At 37.7% G+C, this 19,631-nt stretch overlaps 1 protein-coding gene across 6 annotated transcripts in view; it reads right to left on the bottom strand.

Annotated features, from left to right (window-relative positions):
• The window catches only part of ZFAND6 (zinc finger AN1-type containing 6), a 73,539-nt gene extending 56,665 nt beyond the window's left edge, over positions 1–16,874 (bottom strand). For 2 of the 6 annotated variants that reach the window (XM_082448885.1, XM_082448883.1), the window contains exon 1: positions 16,708–16,865. The gene's annotated coding sequence lies outside the window, so the exon portion shown is untranslated. Of the gene's footprint in view, positions 1–7,169; positions 7,222–16,707 lie in introns of those variants that run through there. The other 4 variants (XM_082448890.1, XM_082448889.1, XM_082448886.1 and 1 more) reach the window with 4 other exon arrangements.
• Between the last annotated feature and the right edge of the window lie 2,757 nt (positions 16,875–19,631).

The raw sequence follows: 19,631 nt of genomic DNA on the forward strand, positions 1-19,631 counted from the left end.
TCATTCATTTTTCTTTATTCCGCTCCCTGGCAGTTATTTCCACCATTTTATCTTCCAGCTCACTTATCCGGTCTTTTGCCTCAGTTATTCTGTTATTGATTCCTTCTAGAGTATTTTTAATTTCCGTAATTGTGTTGTTCATCACTGTTTGTTTGCTCTTTAGTTCTTCCAGATCCTTGTTAAATGTTTCTTGTATTTTCTCCATTCTGTTTCTGAGATTTTGGATCATCTTTACTATCATTACTCTGAATTCTTTTTGAGGTAGGTTGCCTATTTATTCATTTATTTGGTCTTGTAGGTTTTTACCTTGTTCCATTGTGTGTAACAATTTTTTTGGTCATTTCTTTTGTTTTTTTTTTTTAAATGGGTAGTGCTGTATTCCTGTCTCACTGGTTGTTTGGCCTGAGATGTCCAGCACTGGAGTTTGCAGACAGTTGGATAGAGCTGGGTGTTGGTGCTGAGATGAGGACCTCTGGGCGGCCTCACTGCGATTGATATTCCCTGGGGTCTGAGGTTCTCTGTTAGTACAGCCGTTTGGACTTGGAGCTCCCACCACAGGAGCTCGGGCCCAACCTCCGGCCTGGGAACCAAGATCCCGCAAGCCAGTCACTGGGGGTTCCTCCCGTCCCCTTAGGTGCCCATGGTCCCCCCACCGGTGCCAGGTAGGTGCCCTAGTTGTGAGGAGACACAAATTCTGCATCCTCCTAGTATGCCATCTTGACTCTGTCTCCTACAGCAATCATTTTTAACAAACCACAATTTGGCACTCAGTAATATACAATACTGACTTATAAGATACGAATCCTTCAGAAAAGAACCAGTCTTTTACCACTTTGTAAACTCACCTGACTAGTCAACTGGGTTTGACAACCTGACTAGCCTCTATGCATACAGCTCACTAAGAATTGGCTTACTGAAACAATTATTTTAGGCAATTAACGAGACCTTTTCAGTGTAGGTTTCCACTTTAATCTGCCAAGACTTATTTTTCCTACTAAAAGTGAATGTACTTTATAAGTTCTATAGCTATCAGGATTTGGTTCTCATTCAGAAGGCGTACATTATATATTTTAAGTAATTATCTAAACATTTAAGAGAAATGACTGTGTATTCTTATTTACCAAAGCTAAATAATATATTATTTTCAAATTTCTTCTGTTTTTTTATTATTATTATATGAATGTATTACAACATTTAACATCTATTAAATGAGCTGTTAGTTGACAATTTTATTATTTAAAAAAAAGCAAAAGATTACTCTGGATAGTAAAATATACCAAATTAAAACTTGAGAGTAGTATGGCATTTTCCACTTCTAAAATACTTTAATGGTAAAACCAAAAACTTCTGCTTTTATAATGGGCAACCATGGATTTTTATTAAGAATTTATAATTACATTAATTCCCAACTATAGTTAAGAAATCAAACCCTTCAAAGAGACTAATATTTACCTATATTTACAAAAGCTCTATCTACTTGCTCTTTTTCTTTTAACACCAAGTTTCTTTAAAAGCTATAGATTTAAAAGGTTCTTGGGGTTTTTTGGTCCAGGGGAGGTCCTTTTGCCTTAAAATATGTTGGAGGGAGATGGTGGAGAGAGAGAGAGGAAAGAAAGAAAATACTTGAAATGAAAATGATTCCAAGTCAACTATTTCTCAGTTTATCTCAATTTTCTTTCTAGGCAAGATTAGCTGCAGTATTTAACTTTTTTGATGATATACTTGATATATAAACAAATATATGGAGACTACTTCCCTACCTATAAGTTACTCAGTACCTCATGATTTGTGTTCACAGGTAGATTCTTTACACACCTGGATGAAAAAATGAACACAACGTCCTGGCTAACAGCTATTTAAGGAGGTCATTAGCATTTCAAATAGCTCAGATAAAGTGCTTTCACACTTTCCCTAATCTTCCTCTTGCACAATTAGGTCTCAAGCTTTTATTAAATGTGAGGAACTCAACAGCTTTGAAATTCAGAACTAACCCCATATGGAAAACTACTTTTATTTTTCCTATGTCTCTCATTCTTTTACTTTCTTACATTCTAGGGATGCTAAAATGTCGTATCTTTTTGGAGTGTTCCAAAAAATTGTCAGAAATTCTTCTTTGAAAATGTTTGTTTTCCTTAAAGCACCTTTAGGCTCAGGCAACAAGTTGTTGTTTTTTAGGTCGCACCGAGCAGCGTGCGGGATCTTAGTTCCTCAATCAGGGATAGAACCTGTGTCCCCTGCAGTGGAAGTGCAGAGCCCTAACCACTGGATGGCCAGGGAAGTCCTTCAGGCAACAAGTTTTGAGTATGTCTTAGAAGGAGGGACTGCAAATAGTTCGGAATGGTGTGGGGAAAAAAGAAGATGGAGAAGTAAGTAGGGGTTAGCTTATAAGGCACATGGCTGGGTGGTTAAGAGGAAGGACTTTATTATGGCAAACTTCAGTTCAAAGTATGCTAGCCACTCACCAGCTAACGCAACCCTGGACAAATCAGCAAGCATTTCTAAATCATCTCACTTGTGTTTTTAATTAATTTTTTTTGGAGTATAGTTGCTTTACAATGTTGTGTTAGTTTCTATATAACAGCAGAGTGAATCAACTATACGTATACATATACCCCTCTTTTTTGGATTTCCTTCACATTTAGATCACCACAGAGCACTGAGTAGAGTTCCCTGTGCTATACAGTAGGTTCTCATTAAATCATCTCACTTGTTAAATGAAGGTAACAATACTTCCCCTCTTAAGATTGTTTGGTGACTACCTGAGAGAATGCTTAGCACAGAATTAGCTGGTAGTTAAGAAAGTTCAAAGGGCAATAAGAAATCACTAAAGAATTTTAAGCAGATAGACAGATGTAAATGCATAGTGAAGAATGTATTATAGAGAGCCAAAACTGGAAGTGAAGATCAGTCAGGATGCTGTTTTAGTAATCTGAGAAACCATAGCATGACATTTGCTAAGATGGTGAAGAAAAAGAAGGATGGATCCTAGAGTTACTATGGGTTTAAAATCAATAGGAAGTTGTGGCTAACTGGGGATGAAGAAAAGGAAGAATCAGAATGACACCTGGGTTCTAGCATGGATAGTAATACCCACCCTATTGTGAGAGGAGGGAAAAAAGGGCTTGAGGGACACTGCTGGGGAGGACAAAATAAGCAGATAAGTTCAGCTTTGTTGAGTTTAACACAGGTATGGAAGAAACATTCATGAGCTGGGTGAACAGGGGTCTCAAGTGCAAACAAAAAACTATGATACCAATCTCAGAATTGTTAATATATACAGGATATTAACTGACAATATGGGACTGGAGATTACCCAAAAAGAATATAGAGAGAAGAATGTTAAGGTCAGAATCCTACAAAATTCCAATACTTAATGGTTGTAAAGAGGAAACATTTGCAAGGACAGAGATCACAAACAGAAGGAAGCTCAGGCATATCATTAAACTTATGGGAGGAGTTTCAAGAGAAGTAAAGAGTAGTCAGTAGTGCTAAATTTTGCTAAGAAATCAAGTACTGACCAAAACACAAAACAAACAAACAAACAAAAAACATGGGAGTAGGGGAAGTACCCAAGATGCTTATTTGGGGAGGGAAAAAAAAGGTATAGAGAGATAGATGGATCTGTTCCCTTCTACCATAACATTACTAGCCACAATAATGTTTTGAGTTCTTTTTTTTTCCTAATGACATACAAATGCAGAAAATCAGATTCAGCCAAACAGGTTAATATACACATCAGTTAATAAATAAGCATTCCTAAGTTATTTAAAAACAAAAACAAAAAACCCTCCTAAAACATTTACCTACTTTTATAAAGAAGCCATACAGGAAAAACACTGCAGAACTGTAAAGTCCCCCTATTACACAGAACAAAGAGACCTTGTAATTACTAAGCCACGGTTTCTAGGCTCTTTCAAGTTTTACCAACTTGCTGCCCCTTAACCTTTTTCCTTATGTCATTAAGAAAATGAAAAATCACTGTATTCCCCTTGAATGGAGACAAACAATAGAGACTTTGAATGCATTTAATATCCCCCCTCTAGATCACTTTTTTTCTCCATTCTAAAAGAATAAAATAGAGCTATCACTATTGTTATCTTGCCTCAATATTAGGTCATTTAGAGATTCTTCTCCCTCTAGAAAACTGGCTTCTACACTACGAATGAAACCAGTGTACTAAAAAGGATACTCCCTAGTTCTGCAACCAGAGACCAGTACAATAGAGAAACAATTAAAGATTATCTGTTCTCAAGGTTCTAATGTTACCGGAGTACTAGAGGAGTAGGTAAACCTTTATGTTGGGTACCCATCAAAATGTAATCTACAGTCAAATTTGAATGACTTTCACTAAAATTGTTATATTTACAAGTACCTTCATCTCTACCTGGCAGCAATAAGATGAATCTGTTAAGAAGAAAATTAAATACATCTTCTCAAATTCAGAACAAAGGAAATATGATATAAATATTTAAGCACCAACATAAATTTTAAATATTCAGGTGAAACTCAAACAATTGTTCTACTCATGAATAAAGTACTTAGATTATCTGTATAAAATTCTGACACATCTAGCAAATTTAAATGCAGAGAAAATGTATTTTGCAACAATTATTTCATTAATTAAAAGTGATTAGTTTTAAGTTTTTTCTCTTCCATTGCAAATGTTAAGAAAACCAAAGTATCTGGAAAAATCAAACTCTTAAGCCATGAAAAACAAAACAGGCATTAAAAGAAAAAAAAAAAAAAAAAAAAAAAACTTCCCCCTGAAACAAACACAGTGACCAACATACCAACACTAGCTCTGAAAGTTAGAGATACTAAATTTATCAGCAAAAATTTACAGAAAATAAATCACTTAAACTTCAAAATGAGCTAGACTATTTAATTCAAGATTATACATACATGCTCAACTACTGGTTCCATCAGTGAGTTAGAGCTTAACCCATGACTTAACACTAGCTCCCATTTATAAATTAAAATTAGAATTTTTAAACGTCTTACAGAATTTTGCTTTAAAACAACTTTTTAAGTTTATTCTGGTGCATTAGTTAACAAGTTCCTATCCTGAACAGTTATAGCCTATTCTATTTAACAGACTAGCTGGTAAGAGTATATACATAATGCAGAAGTTATTGCCAAACGGAGAATGCTCTTAAAGACAAACGGAAACAACATAGGACAAGTAACACACTACGTGTGTGTAGTCATCTTGCCTTCAACTGAAAGCCTGTGAAATACTGGAAAGGTGTAATATATCATTTTAAAACCTAGATCTATACATACTAATTGTTTCTATATTGTACTTAAAAATCAGAAATGTGCTATTCATACCTGTTCAGAGTTAAGTCAAATACTACCGCCACCTCTCAAAAAATGTTTCTGATGTACTTTCTTAAAAGAAAATACTTCTTCTGGTATGTGCTTACCAAAGAAACATGTACTGAGAAAAGCTGGCGTGAACAACAATGCCAATGTAAAACATTAAGCCCTCTACTTAAATGAAGCAATACATACAATATAACCAACAAAAATATAATTGCTCACTCACTTAAGTGGGTAAAAATTCTCCCAATTTCCTTCAGCTGATCTTAATGTCCAGAAAATGGATTTAGATCCATCTACATCTTAGAAAATGGAATTTAAAATAGGCTATTAGTTTAGGCAAAAACTAATCAACAAGTCAGAGAGCTTCAGAGGCACACTTTAATGAGAACACTTAAGGGGCTACCCATTAGAGAAATTTTGAAGCACATTCTTCTGGTGGCAATATAAATTGGAATAACCTTTTCGAAAGGCAATTTGGCTAGTGAAGTGTTTACATCCTTTGATCTAGGTAAGTCCACTCCAAGGGATTTTTCCAAAAGAAATAAAGAGGAAAGTATTCTAAAATTTACACAAAGAGGTTTGTTCAACACAATACCGTTTAAAATGGTGAAAAATTAGGAACAATCTAAACGTAAAACAGGTAAAAGACTAGGTAATTAAGGTCCCATTAACCTAAGAGAATTATATAGCAAATGAAATGAAAACAATTTTAATAATAGATGATATAATTTAATGAAAAAACATAAAACTGCCTTTATTTACAATGAGGGGGAAAATATAAGAATATGGTAAGGTGCAGAATAGAAGAGGAGGAAAAAAATAAGACCACCTCACAATGATCTTCTTGTGGATATCTGGGTGACTTTTCTTGATTTTATTATTACTATAGTATTGCTTATGCAATAGATAGAGCAGAAAAGCATTAATTTAAAAACTTTTGCATGATCTGGAAGAAGCAGCATAGCAAATACAAGTATACTGATTATTCAAATTATTCTATACCTTAATTTCTATGCGATCAAAGAGTAACAATATAAAGACAAGAGCCTCTAAAGGAAACTTCTGGTACTGAAACATACTACAATTATTTCATAAGTAAGAAATGTCAATAGATTCATAAATACTTTTTTTTAAGTTTTGGTAGTCTACCTATACCTCTGAAAAATAGAAATCCATCCATTTCCTGTTTCAAAAGGGTGTCAATTACTTTACGTCCACCTTTGAAAGAAATGAAGTTTGAACAAAGGAGAAAGTTTTACCTTGTTCTATATAAAATGAATCCATGATCTTTTAAAAAACAAAACTAAAATTATAAGCATATTAAAAATGCCAACAATATTGCTAGATTTAAAGTATACTGAAGTTTTAAAAAAGGGGAGGTATACTGGGGGATAAAAAAAAAAACAGCTGGCATTTCAATTCTTTAAAAAGGACCAACTTAACCCTACCACATATATATGTCTTTTAGCAACTTAACATCTTAAGTTTATGGAAAATGACATATCAAATAGACCTCCTCAAGATGTCATTTACAAAAACTGACAAATGACTCCTCAAACATCCAATCCAAGAGAAAAGCCTGTTACTGGAGATGACTTTTATTCAAGGATTTTTTAATGACACTTAAATTCTGAACTAAAAGTAATGATAAAGAAAGTCAAGTTTGCTTCTCTGAACACCTATTTCCTGTCCAAACAGCCCTTTTGTTCTGCTTCCCTGCTTAATTTTAATGTTCAGTTTGCATCAGAAAATAGCAACAATGACAAAACCTGACATACACAGAAGCATAAAGGAGCAAAAGTGTAAAATAAAGGATCATTAAAAGATTAGAACAAAAATCCTACCAACAAAACCTCCACAATTTTCTGTTTGCTTCACCTCAGATTAACTTCACTTGAAGCTGTACTCCAAAGCAACCAAACCTGAATACCAAGCTCCACCTTCTCCAATTTTAGTGGCTGAAGAGTAAAATCTCCTCCCTGTTAGTGAAACTGATAATTGTGATTGGATACGGCTAATATCCATTATTTTAAAGAACTTTTCCTTGCTAGCAGGTTAGGTAAACACTCTAAAACCCCCTGGATAAGCTGGTTTCTTAAAGGAACAGTAGGTAATGTTTCAGTTTTCCCATCACATACTATTTGCTTACTCTTTTGTCTAGGTAAAAAATAAATAAACCAAGTAACAGAAATGAAAATCTCACAGAAGCAGCATTAATTTGCAGTTCAGCGACCAACTGTTTAAAATATAACGCTTTTAAGCTAAATCATTTGATATTTTTTACAGAGCCTGAAGGTGAAGTTATGCTTTATAAAGACAAGACTCCTTTTTCAATACAGTTCACATTTTGTATGAAAATTTTAAAACAGCAACAGAAAATCCATTGCAAAATTTTGCTAATAAGAACAAAACAGTCTTTTCTCTAAGACTTAAACATAAAACCACATCTTGAGTGAAAATACATAGCACTAAAACACTGAATGCAAAAATTTCATTTCTAAGCTATCAAATTCACTGATACTTACGTTCTCAGTATCACAAGAATAGAGTGAAATTTTCAGTGACATCAGACTGATAATTCTATTTGAAACTGAAGAAAAATGAGGCAGAAACATTATTTCTATATTACCACATTTACAGGTCTGACGCGAGTTTTTGCAAGGATAATGCTTATCCACTGCAAACGGATATCTATAAAAGGAGAAGGCAACTTGTTCTAATGAACATGTTCAGGTATAAAGTTTGGGATGGTTTAAGTTGTTTTTTTAAAAAATTATTTTTTTTTTTAAGAGATGGGTGGACACTATTTTGCACCCTACTTAAGTATTACTTTAATGTGGCATGGAAACCCTAAGGTACAGCTGAAGGGTATACATACACCTCTTAAAATAGTAAGTTACGTTAAATGTTATTTTTACTACAGAGATTCTGATTTTTCAACAAAAAAGACCTACAGTCACTTTGTACATTACTAAATTTGCTGTATTTTATTATGTTTATTTTAATTAAAACTGTGTATGTTTTTAGGAGCTTGATCCATTAACTATTACTCTGACATTAATCATTATCTGACTGAATGACATTTAAATAATATTCACCTCTACCAAAAATTGACTGATTTATAAAAAGATTCAAAATTAAAGCAAATTAGCGTAGCTCCTTCTTAAAATATATTCAGTAAGTTTATATAATTTTTAATTTGAATTTAGTTTTCTAAGTTAAAAACCTTTCAAGCATTTTTCCTCAAAGAAAATTCATATATTAGAACAACATAAAGCCAACAAACTTGTTTTGAATACAAAGAGAAGTCTTTGTAAGAAACTGAAAATTCACATAATTGCAACTAGACATGAATATGGAGTAATACCCTGCAGAAGCCCAAACAGCTGCATAATCTATTATGCCTTTTAAGTGGACAAATTGAAAGAGCCAATTCACAGAGGTCTAGTCCCAAAATCCTTTGCAAGGATTCATGGCTGTGAATGCCCAGTACTTCACGAGTCAAGTTCAGGTTTTCTTCCCACTGTGTGAACACTTGCAAAAGGACACTGGAAGCCGAAGAGGTACAGGAACAAACAACAGAAAAAATACATAATTTGAGTTACCGCATAGAACTTGAGTTAATCATAAGACAAGTTTTAGATGGCCAAAATTTTACAGGGTTATAGAAAAATGCTGGCAAACATTTTAATCTTAAAATTTGCCAAGCATAAAATTAGTAGACAGTTATGGGAACCAAATGAACCTTTGTTCTAATACTAATTTTTCACATAGAAGTTAATTATCTGTGTAAAACAAACGCATAGAACATACACTAATTTAACACCAAAACCACTCTCAATCTATAACCAACAGAAAAGAGAAATATAGACTTAGCTATTCCAGATTGTTCAAAGATCTCCAGGACCTACTTGAAAGAACTTCAAGTTGAATCATTTTAGGTGGCTTACAGGTTAAAATTAAGGGTATTTTATTCCTCTTCTAAATCCATAGTAGAAGAAAACAACAGCAAAAATAAATGAAAAGAAAGCATTACCAAAAAAAAAAAAAAAAAAGCATTACCACAACTGAGATTATTTGAAAACAATATTGCTTCATAGGAACAGGGAGGCTGCAAAAGCTTCAAGGCTCCCAGATTGCATGTGACAATACCACTTTTTGAACATCAAGTATTCAAAGGACGTATTGTATATTCTTTGTGGGAGTTCAGAGGTTTTCCCAAACCTATCAACTGAAAACAATTTAGAAGAGCACAAGCCACTGAACAACTTGGTCTCATTTCACTTTTGATTAAAAAGACCCTATATAAAGAATCAATACCTAGACTATCAGGAACAACTTTTGGTACATACAGAGCAGGGTGAAAACTTCCATAGAATTTTTAAGCACTGAGAATAGCTCAAACTATTCTTCCTACAACAGAAATTAATCCTTGGCAGTAGTATCCCTGGGTGCTATATAAATATAATTACAGGTATAATATAAAATGTATTTTATATATAATATAAAATATAAATACAGGTAGTTAAGGCAGTAGTAGCTGAAAGGACCACCCTGACATTAGCAAAAACATGACTAGGGTCACTAAGGATAAAGTCTGAAAAACACCAACTAACAGAGGAAAAAAAAATTAAATATTTCCCTGACAAATACATGGTGTCTACAAAAGTGAGGTATGTATTTGAGTTTGCAACTCCTGATGACTATCTTCTAACTCATTAAGGGAAAAAAATACAAGGTGAGAATCGGGGAGAGAGGGAGGGTGGTGATGGCCCATTCAGCAAAATACTAAACACAAAGGAAACATTAAGAAAATAAACAGATAAGAAAGCATAAACCAAGCTGATAGAAAAGACGTCTTTCTATAAGACAGTAAATTGCTTTAAGTCTAAAGGAATAAACAAGGTCACCAATAAATGTAAATTAAAAAGGAACAAAGATCATAATATTGAGACTGAAGTATAAGTAAAGGAAAAAGCACTCATAACCCTCAATTATTTAGATTTAATAGTCATAAATTTTCATGTGCCAAATAACACGCAATAGATCATTCTAAGTAAACTGCTAGATATAGAAAAATGAAAGAAAACAGATTGGCAGACTTTAAATTCCCCTTTCTTTAGCAGCCTAAGCCAGGGAAAAAAAACCCAGAAAAACCCAAAAAACCCAAAAGACGAATGATGCATAGCAATTATTTCATAAGGATAATTTTTATATAGCTATCAAAAGAAAAGCTTCTTTTCTCAAGTCACAGGAAAACACTTTTAATTTTAGTCATGAAGAAAACCAACAATTTTAAAAAGCACAAGTTGAATAGGGAGCATTCTCTACCTATTGAAAAGTTTATTCATTCATCAAACTTTTTGAACACATACTAGATGCTGGGCACCACTAGCTGCTGTGGATGCCATGGTGAACTGTCTCTCCATTGTAGAAACTTACAGTCTAGAGTTAGACCAGGGCTGTCCAGCAAAAAAACAATGCAAGCCACATACTATTTTCCATTTTCTAGTGGCCACGCTAAAACATTTCAATAAAGTTAAATTAAATGTAATATTTTATTTAACACAAAACATGTAAAAGCATTTTTTAAAGTAATGAAGCATTACTTCAATATGTAATCAATATTTTAAAAATTGAGCTCTTTTCCCTTTTTTGTGCTAGAAATCAAGTTCTTATTTCATACTTACAGCACATCTCAATTCAGACTTGCCATATTTCAATAGCCAGATGTGGCTACTTAAATAAAATACCATAGCTATTAGCCACATGATTACTTACAAATTAAGATAAATTTTCATTGTTGTAAAAGACTCTTTATCTCTGCTGTCCATTATAATAGCCACTAGTCACATGTGGCTACTGAGCACCTGAAATGTGACTAGTAAGCCTGAGGATATGAATTTTTTTGTATTATTTAATTTTAGTTAATAATAAATAGCCACAAATGGCTAGTAACTACCAGATTGGAAAGCACAGCTTTAGAAGAAAAAGATGCTAAAACAAAGCACATGTGTCCAATGTGAAAAGAGTAAATACAGCCAACAGAAGAACTTAACCTCTTCTGCCAGCATTAAGGATTAATTCATCAAGGAAATCACAATGAAGCAAACGGGGACAGCATATGCAAAGATCCTGAATGGGAAAAAAGTGAAAATACAGTAGAAATAATGAAGGAAAGTATCAAGGAGCAAAACAAAGTTATTTGCAGGCGACTGATTTGGATCATGGAATATAAATAGGATAGGAAGGTGGCGGCGAAGTGGAAGCAGCCTTACCACTTGGAAATAGTAAGTCTTGCAATAAAGTCTGTCCCACTCTCTTCACTCAGTAAACTCCAGTCATTCCAATCTCGGTCAAATCCTAAATCAAGCCAGGTACTTTTCGTCCCCTTTGTGCTAGCAGTTCCCTTTACTTGGGAAATTTCCCCCAGCACTTTCCTGATCTTAGAACTCAGAATCACAGTTCCAAATTTTCTATACAGGACAAGCGTTAAGGCAGTAATCCAACTGGAAGATACGGGGTGGAGTGGGTAGGGTGGGGTTTGAAGCTGTCTGCAAGGCAATTTTTACAAAAAAATTTTACAGAAAAAGTTCAGTGTGTCATTATTTTTTTAATGTTCTGACAGACTGGGGAAGCTAAGAAAACTCCCCAAACACACTTTAGTATCACCACTAACTTTAAACATTATATTCTCAGGACATCCAACTAGCACATTCTAATCTCTATCAACACACCCTATTTCTTTCCTTCCCAGCACTTATCAAAATCTGAAAACTGTTTACTCATTGGTTTGTTAATAGCCTAGCTTTTCCAACAGACTGTAAACTCCATGAGAGCAAAGACCTTGTATCATTTTCATCATTGTATCCTCAGCACTTAGCACAACGTCCAACTAGCAAAAAATAAGGACAATTATTTCACTTCACATGTTATGTCAAAATAAATCCGGGATGAACAGAAAAGAGATAGATGTGAAAAATGAAACCACAAAAAAACTAGAAGAAAACAGTTATCTGGGTAAGAGAATCCATTAAATATGAAAGTAGAAGCTAAACATAAAAAGAAAGTATTAACCTAAACTTCTTAAAAGGTAAAAACTCTTCTACATTATTAGAAAAAATATATCGTAAACAAATGAAAGGCTAATGAAGAGTCAGGGAAAATGTTTGTAGTATGCGTCAAAGGGTGGCTATCCTAAATATATAAAAGGCTAAAAAGGGTATCGCAAATATAAAACACCACCCCAAATGAGCCAAAGACAAACTAGATGTCCAAAACCTATATCTCTACTCATTATCATAATTAATTAGTCTAAGAAATAAATAATAAATCTTATGGAAAGGGAAAGAAGGAAAGAAAATACTATTTCTTGGTAAAGATATGGAGGAAATGTGTATTCTCTCGTATTTTCAGTCAAACTTTACACAGGTTTGGTCAACTTTATACTATAATGTTAGTCAAACTTTTAAGATAAGATTTGTCAGTATTTATGAAAAGACAAAAAAGGTTCACATCCTTTAGGCAATTTTAAGACAGGCTGAATCCTAAAGGAATGAGAAATACATAGGAAGATTTAGCTCTTAAGATGTTCTTCACCACATTATAATAGTGAAAATGGGATAAAGTAACACGTTATACACGACAGGTGACTAGTTAAATTACAGTACTTTCATGAGATGAAATGGTATGCACCTTTTAAAAATTATATTTTTAATGTATGGGGACCTAATGATAAACATGAGGAAATCCTGTGCCCCCCAGCAGTTTACATTCAAGCAGGGGATACAGACAATAACCAAATAAATCATTTCAGATGTTAGGTTCTAAAAGGAAACGAAGAAGGGTAACAGAGTCGTCAGGGAAAGTGGTCTGAGAAGGCATCTCAAAAGGAGTGACTTTTGAGCACAACACGACTGAGTGTTCCAGGCAGAAGGAAAAACAATTTTAAGAGAACTAAGCTTGGCATGCTCATGAACCCCCAAAAAGACCAGTATTACTGGGGGTACATGAGTCAGGGGAGAGTGGCAGGAGATAAGTGTATGATGCTGGCAGGCCTGATAGTCTCGAGCAGCACCGTCCAATCTGTAGCCACAAGCAAGGCCAGCCTAAAAAGTACCTGAAGTGGAAAAAAAAACGAATTGCGAAGACAGTCTGAAAAAAGATAAGTAAAATACCTCATTAATAATTTCTTATACTGATTACTTGTTGAATCATAATATTTTTGGGTTAAAAAATATTTCACCTGTTTCTCTCCCTTTTTTTTGTAAATGTGGCTATCAGAAAATTTTAAATTTCTTATGTGGCTTGCATTTGTAACTCCTATTATATTTCCATTGGACATTGCTGGTCTAGGGTATAAAAAAGTTTGAATTTATTTTGTCCTGAAAAGTTGTGGAGGGTTTTGAGTCTGGGAATAACATAATCTAATTTATACATTTAAATGATTGTTCTGCACAGGAAAAGCAAGTAGACGGTAGGGGAGAGAATGTTGAAGCAAAGATACCAGTTAGGTGACTACTACCACCATCTTTTGTACAACAAAGATGTTGAGACGGATCATATTTGGGATAAGTTTTGAAGATAGAAGCAGTCTAGTACTGTTTACAATTCAACATTTAGTTGTTTAGGATATGAAGAATACACAAAAACACAAAGACTGGGGGTATACCTGCCAAAATGTTAATGATTATTTATTCTTTGTAACTTTTCTGAAAGTTTGAAAAAAAAATGCCCTAATAATCAAATACAAAAGTGAGTTGTTGTTTTTTTTAACACGATAAAATAGCCCTATCAAAACAAAGCATCCTGACATTTGTCTGCAGGCTGCATACACTGTTTAAAACACACACACACCCCATCTCTCATGCCTTTAAATAAAAAACAGCTTATTCAAAGATATACATAACCTCATATTACTTACACACACACCGTTTTCAGGAAGTTAATCCTGCTCCCTAATTTGTCTTTGCATTGCTGTTTGCATGATAAATAAAAGCACTCCCAAATCTGAGGCAAAGGAAATAAAAAGTACTTAAATGTGTGGTTAACATATCCTGGTAAATACTCACTACACAGCTTTCTCCAAAAATGTTCCCAAGGACACACTCAATGTAATTCCAGAGAATAACACTTTGGCCCTAATCCTTTTCCTTAAAGGCTCTGCCATTTGATATGTGCTTCCCTTAACTAAAGTCTGCATAACTGAAAGGATAAACTTAGGACAGGTTTCTTTTACATGAGTATACTAAGGCACAAGAGAAGTTTTAAGTAACTTGCCAGAGACTACAAAGGGGGAAGGAGGAACACAGAGTGATTTATTTTATACCTAATCAAGTGTTTTTTCTACTATGCTTACATTTTGCACTGAAAATGGAGGTATCAAATAGTGCCAGACTTCTTACCACAGGATTTCCAAGGAAAAGATTCACTGTATACAGATTAACAGGAATCCTGGTTTCTCATGCAAATGTTCAAAAACTGTGAACCAACCACTACGGATATGAATCTTCCATTAAAACATAAAAGAGAATCCTAAAGTTTTTCATTTATTTTATTTCTAGTATTTCAATCTATTTTACTCCTGACTACCTAAAACTTCCCAATGAAATCTACATTTACTCTAAAGAAACTCGCACTTGTGCACCAGGAGCCAGGAAACAAGAAATGTTCATAAACCACAGCTGTTGACAGCAAAGCAAAATCAAAAACATAATCTGAAGCCCCATGAGTTACGGAAGATTAACACAATATTGTACAGCAATGAAAGGACTGAACTACAGTCGCGTACTACTTTTATAAAGCTCAAAAGAAAAGCAAACTAAACACACTGAGCACACAAACGTTATGTGATGAAACCTTCTAAAAAACGAAACAGAATGGTAAACAAAATCCACTAAACTGAAATGATTACCTCAGTAAGGAGAGGCAGAGGTATAAGACAGGTAAGAAACTCATAAACATATGTAAGTTTTGGTAATGTTCCAGTTACTGGTTTGGGGGTGCAAATCGTGGGTTTGTATTATATTTTATCTCTTTATACCGTATTGTGTGTATTCATACTTTTGTGGTATCAAATATACTTTGAATACTTGGCTTTTTAAAAAAGGGCTTTATGGAGGTATAAGTGACATACAATAAACTGCACGTACTTTAAAGTGTAAAATGTGATCTGTTGTGGCACAGGAAATTATCACTACAATCAAGATAATAATCCAACAACCCCTAAATACTCCTCATGTACACCTTTGCGATCCCTGTCTCATTAAATGTGTTTTAAAACGTTAAAGAAAAAAAGTTAAAAGACAACCTGTTTGGGAATTTTGCAGAAAGAGAACATTTTCCCCTGAAGCCCTAGACTATGGGAAACTTGGCAAGTGTCCTAAAATTGGCAATATAAATATTACATAACTAACCTTAAAAGTGTATGGGATTTTACATTAAAAAGTCACATTCCGAATTTAATCTGCAAGAGGACTTTAAATCTCTTTATCGGAGCATTAAACCATTAAAAACTAACCAGTTTTTACCGCCAAACAACTTTAAACATAAATGGTCTGTGCGTAACCCCCCTTAACTTCTTCACAATGTTGAACGACCTTCTAGCTGTTAAGATAAATCATCAGAGCACCTTAATCGTGTGGTTTAGCACAAGCTTTCAACGTAAAGTTAAAATTATTTCAAACACAATATTCTGCTGTACTTGTTTACGTAGCTAGACGGCAACTTGAAAATACTATTTGAGAAGAAAACTCAGAAATCCTGAGTCCACCAAACAGCAGCAGAGGAAAAAGAGACCGACCCCAATCCCCTTTTCTAGTCCGACTTGCTAGACTTTCCCCCTTGCCGGCTTCTGAAAACACCGCAGGTGAAAAACATTCCAAAAAGGACTCAGGCTCAGAGCCGCGGGGCGGGGAACTTGACCAGGGCTGGTGACAAGGACGCGCCCGAGGGTGCCCGGGGTCCCTCCGACCCCTCACCCACCAACTGCTTGGCACCTGGTGCGAGCGGCGAGCGCAGCGGCCCCCGAGGCCCGCAGGGAGGGGGAATTCGACCTCTGCGCGCCAGCCCCCGCCCCCGCCCCCGGCGGGAAGCCCCGGACCGCGAGCGCCGGGCGCGCGCCCGAGGGGGCCCGCTGCGCCCCGGCCCCTGCCCCCGGGGCCGGGAATCCCCTCGCCCCTCAGCAAACGCCCGGCCCGGGCCCGCGAGCGAGCGGCCGGCCCACCACCTGCTGCGCCCGCCGGCCGCCCTCCGCTTCCGGCTCCCCCGGGCCGGGAAGAGCCGGGGGCGGGCCTCGCCTCAGCCTCAGCCGAGTGGGGGAAGGGAGTGAGAGGGGGAGGGGTGGCGCCGGGCCGCCAGGGCCCTGTGGGCCGCGGTCCTCACCTGGCGGCGGCTCTCTCCGCCTGACGCGCTGCCCGCCTCCGCCGGTCGCCGCCGGTGAATGGGGACAGGTGAAGCCACCGAACCGCTGCTCGCCCCGGCCCGGCCGCCGCCAGCAGCCCCTCCGCCTGCTGTTTATTAAACTTTTCTGTTTGGTTGTTCGGCCTGTGACGCGGCCGCGGGGTACAGCTCCAGGATTGGCCGACTCCTACCGCTGACGCGGCACCCCCCGCCCGCAGCCTAATTATCACCGGCCGGGGCGGAGCCGCAGGCGGGAGCCGGTGGTGAGGGGCGGGGCCAGGGCTCGGAGCGCGCAGCGATTGGCTACGGCCCAGAGAAGAGGCGGGGCGGAGCGAGGGGAGACGCTCCTCCGCCTTCTCCGCCTCCACTGTTCCTTCCTCCGCTCTCCCTGGGGGCTTCTTCCCGGCGGCGGGAGGACGTTTCGAGGGGTTTCGAGGGGATGTGATGGGTCGGGGGCAGATAGGTTCAGGTCCCTCTGCTACCTCGAAGGGAGTCCCATGTTCCTGTCCCGGATTGAGGCGCCAGAAAGAGTTGCGCTCCACCTGCCAGTTGTGCAAGAGGAATTCCGAGCTCTCCCCACGTGCAACCTCGTGCCCCCACTCCATCTTTGCAAGCGCAAAGTCCAGGGTCTGGGTGCGTACTCGAAGGCAGTACTCTGCCCCGCCCTGAGCCGTGGCTTGGAAAGAGAAGGAAGAAGAGAAGCGCGCGTGCACACGTGTGCCACACACACACATATATATGCACCGACACACACGCCCCCACAGGCACCCGGCGCCCAGAGTTTCCAGAAGAGCGTGTCCGCTTCCCGGCTGAGTGGAGCAGGCCGCGCTACTGAGCTGGGGCATGGGGTGATGAGAATGGCTCTCCCGCAGTTTTTCGGCCTTCGGGCTCACATGCAGTTCAAGAAGTACAAGATTGGAGTTCGAGGATATTCAGTCCTACCGTGAAAGAGGGGTTCGGATGGGGCCGGCAGGTAGGAGGCGGACCGAGTCCTGAGGATCCTCTTTAATTTTATATTTGATGTTTTGTTCATGAATCTTTTTTTTGGACCTAATTTTGATGTTTAAAAAATATAGTATTAGGGACTTACCTGGCGGTCCAGTGGTGAAGATTCCACTCTTCCAATGCAGGGGGCGAGGGTTCGATCCCTGGTTGGGGAACTAAGATCCCACATGCCCCGCCAAAAAAAGTGAATGAATTTAATTTAATTTTAAAAATATATAGTAATTAAAATATTATTTATCTTGATTACTGAGATTTTTGGTGCCCCTTTAAATTTTAAGCTTAAGTATCTCACTATTCTCACCCTAGTCGGGTGGCGCTGGGGGGAGAGAGATTTTGAGGTGACTGACTGTAAAGGTAAGGTGTTTTGAAATAGGGCTTTGGGATAAGAAGCAGTTAATTATAGAGGAGAGATAGGGGCCAGAAAGAAGTTTTCAAGGAGAAGGTGGCATTGGTTTTTGGCACTGAAGAGTGCATACGGCCCAGCCTGCTGGGAACCAAAAGAAGCATTTTCCTGCTCTCCTAAAGAGGCTGGAAGATGCAGTGCAGGGTTTGAAGAACAGAATGTGAAATGTTATGCGGTGTCAAACAGATGCTTCAGGAGCAAGGTAAGGAGTGTCCTGTGAAGTTACATCTAGTGTAAGCCAAAGAAGGGAGCCAGTAGTAAACTGGAGGGTCTTGCCCAGGGCCTAAAGGTATTCAAAATGTGGTTTTAAAATGCATTCAAATGTAATTTTTAAAACGTACATACAAACAATGGACTAATGCAACAAAAGAGGATTTTGCCCAAGGACATCATCCCTGATAATGGGGACTGGAGATCAGGTTATAATGGAGACTAGAGATAGTGTTAGGGTCAATTATTTTACAGATCTTCGAAGCCAAATTGAGTAGTTGACTTTACTTAGTGGGAAATGGGAAGCCATTATAGAACAAGAACTATAAGGAGAGGAAATGGTGAATTATAACAGTTTGGTGGATTCTTCTGGTACTAGGAATAATTTTGCAGCCTGGGCCACCTGGGGTACTTTCAGCTGTTCACTGCCCTCTTGTCACTGGGTAGAAGAACTATATGAAAAGAACTTAGGATTTTGGCCAGGGTTCAGATCCCTAATCAAACGTGTTACTCAGAGACATTGAGCAATACTCAAGCTCTCTGGGTCTCAATTTTTTATGAGTCTGGGAAACATCAGCAAACAAAACAAAGATCACTACCTTTATAGATTTTTCATTCTAATGGGGGAGACACAAAAAACATAATAAGTATTTATGTTGTGAGTTAGAAGATGGCAAGTGGTATATAGACTGAAGAAAAAGTAGAGCAGGGTAGAGGATGTGGGAGGCTGGGTTGCAGTGTTAAACAGAGCAGTCAAGGTAGGCTTCACTGAGAAAGTGAGGTTTGAATAGAATTGTAAGAGATGAGGGTGTAGTCCTGAATACCTGGGAGAAGAGCATTCCAGACTGAGAGAACTGTTAGAACATGGGCCCCAAGGCAGGAACGGCCAGGAAATTGGTGTTCCTAGAGCCAGGTGAGCTGGGGAGAATAGGAGAGGAAGTTAGGGAGGTAGGGAGGACCTGCTCACATAGGGCCTGGGGGGGCCATTGGCTTTTACTGTAGAGCCAGTGCATGGTTTTGAGCAGAAAAGTAACATGATCTGACTTAGATTTTAAAGGATCATTCTTCCTGTCATGTTGAGAGTGGACTAACAGGGCAAACAGGGTAGAAGCAGGAACTTTTAGGAGGATACTGTCTGCATCCATGTGAGAGAGAGCGGTGACTTGGACCAATAGAGCCAACAGAATTTCTTGATAGATGGGACGTAGCAGGGGACAGTGAAGAGTCAAAGGCAACATCCAGGTTTTTGGCTTGTGCAACTGAAAGAGGGAGCAGGATGGAGATCAGG

This window comes from Balaenoptera physalus, assembly GCF_965194825.1.
Source record: "Balaenoptera physalus genome assembly, chromosome: 2".
In the NCBI taxonomy this organism is placed as follows: domain Eukaryota; kingdom Metazoa; phylum Chordata; class Mammalia; order Artiodactyla; family Balaenopteridae; genus Balaenoptera; species Balaenoptera physalus.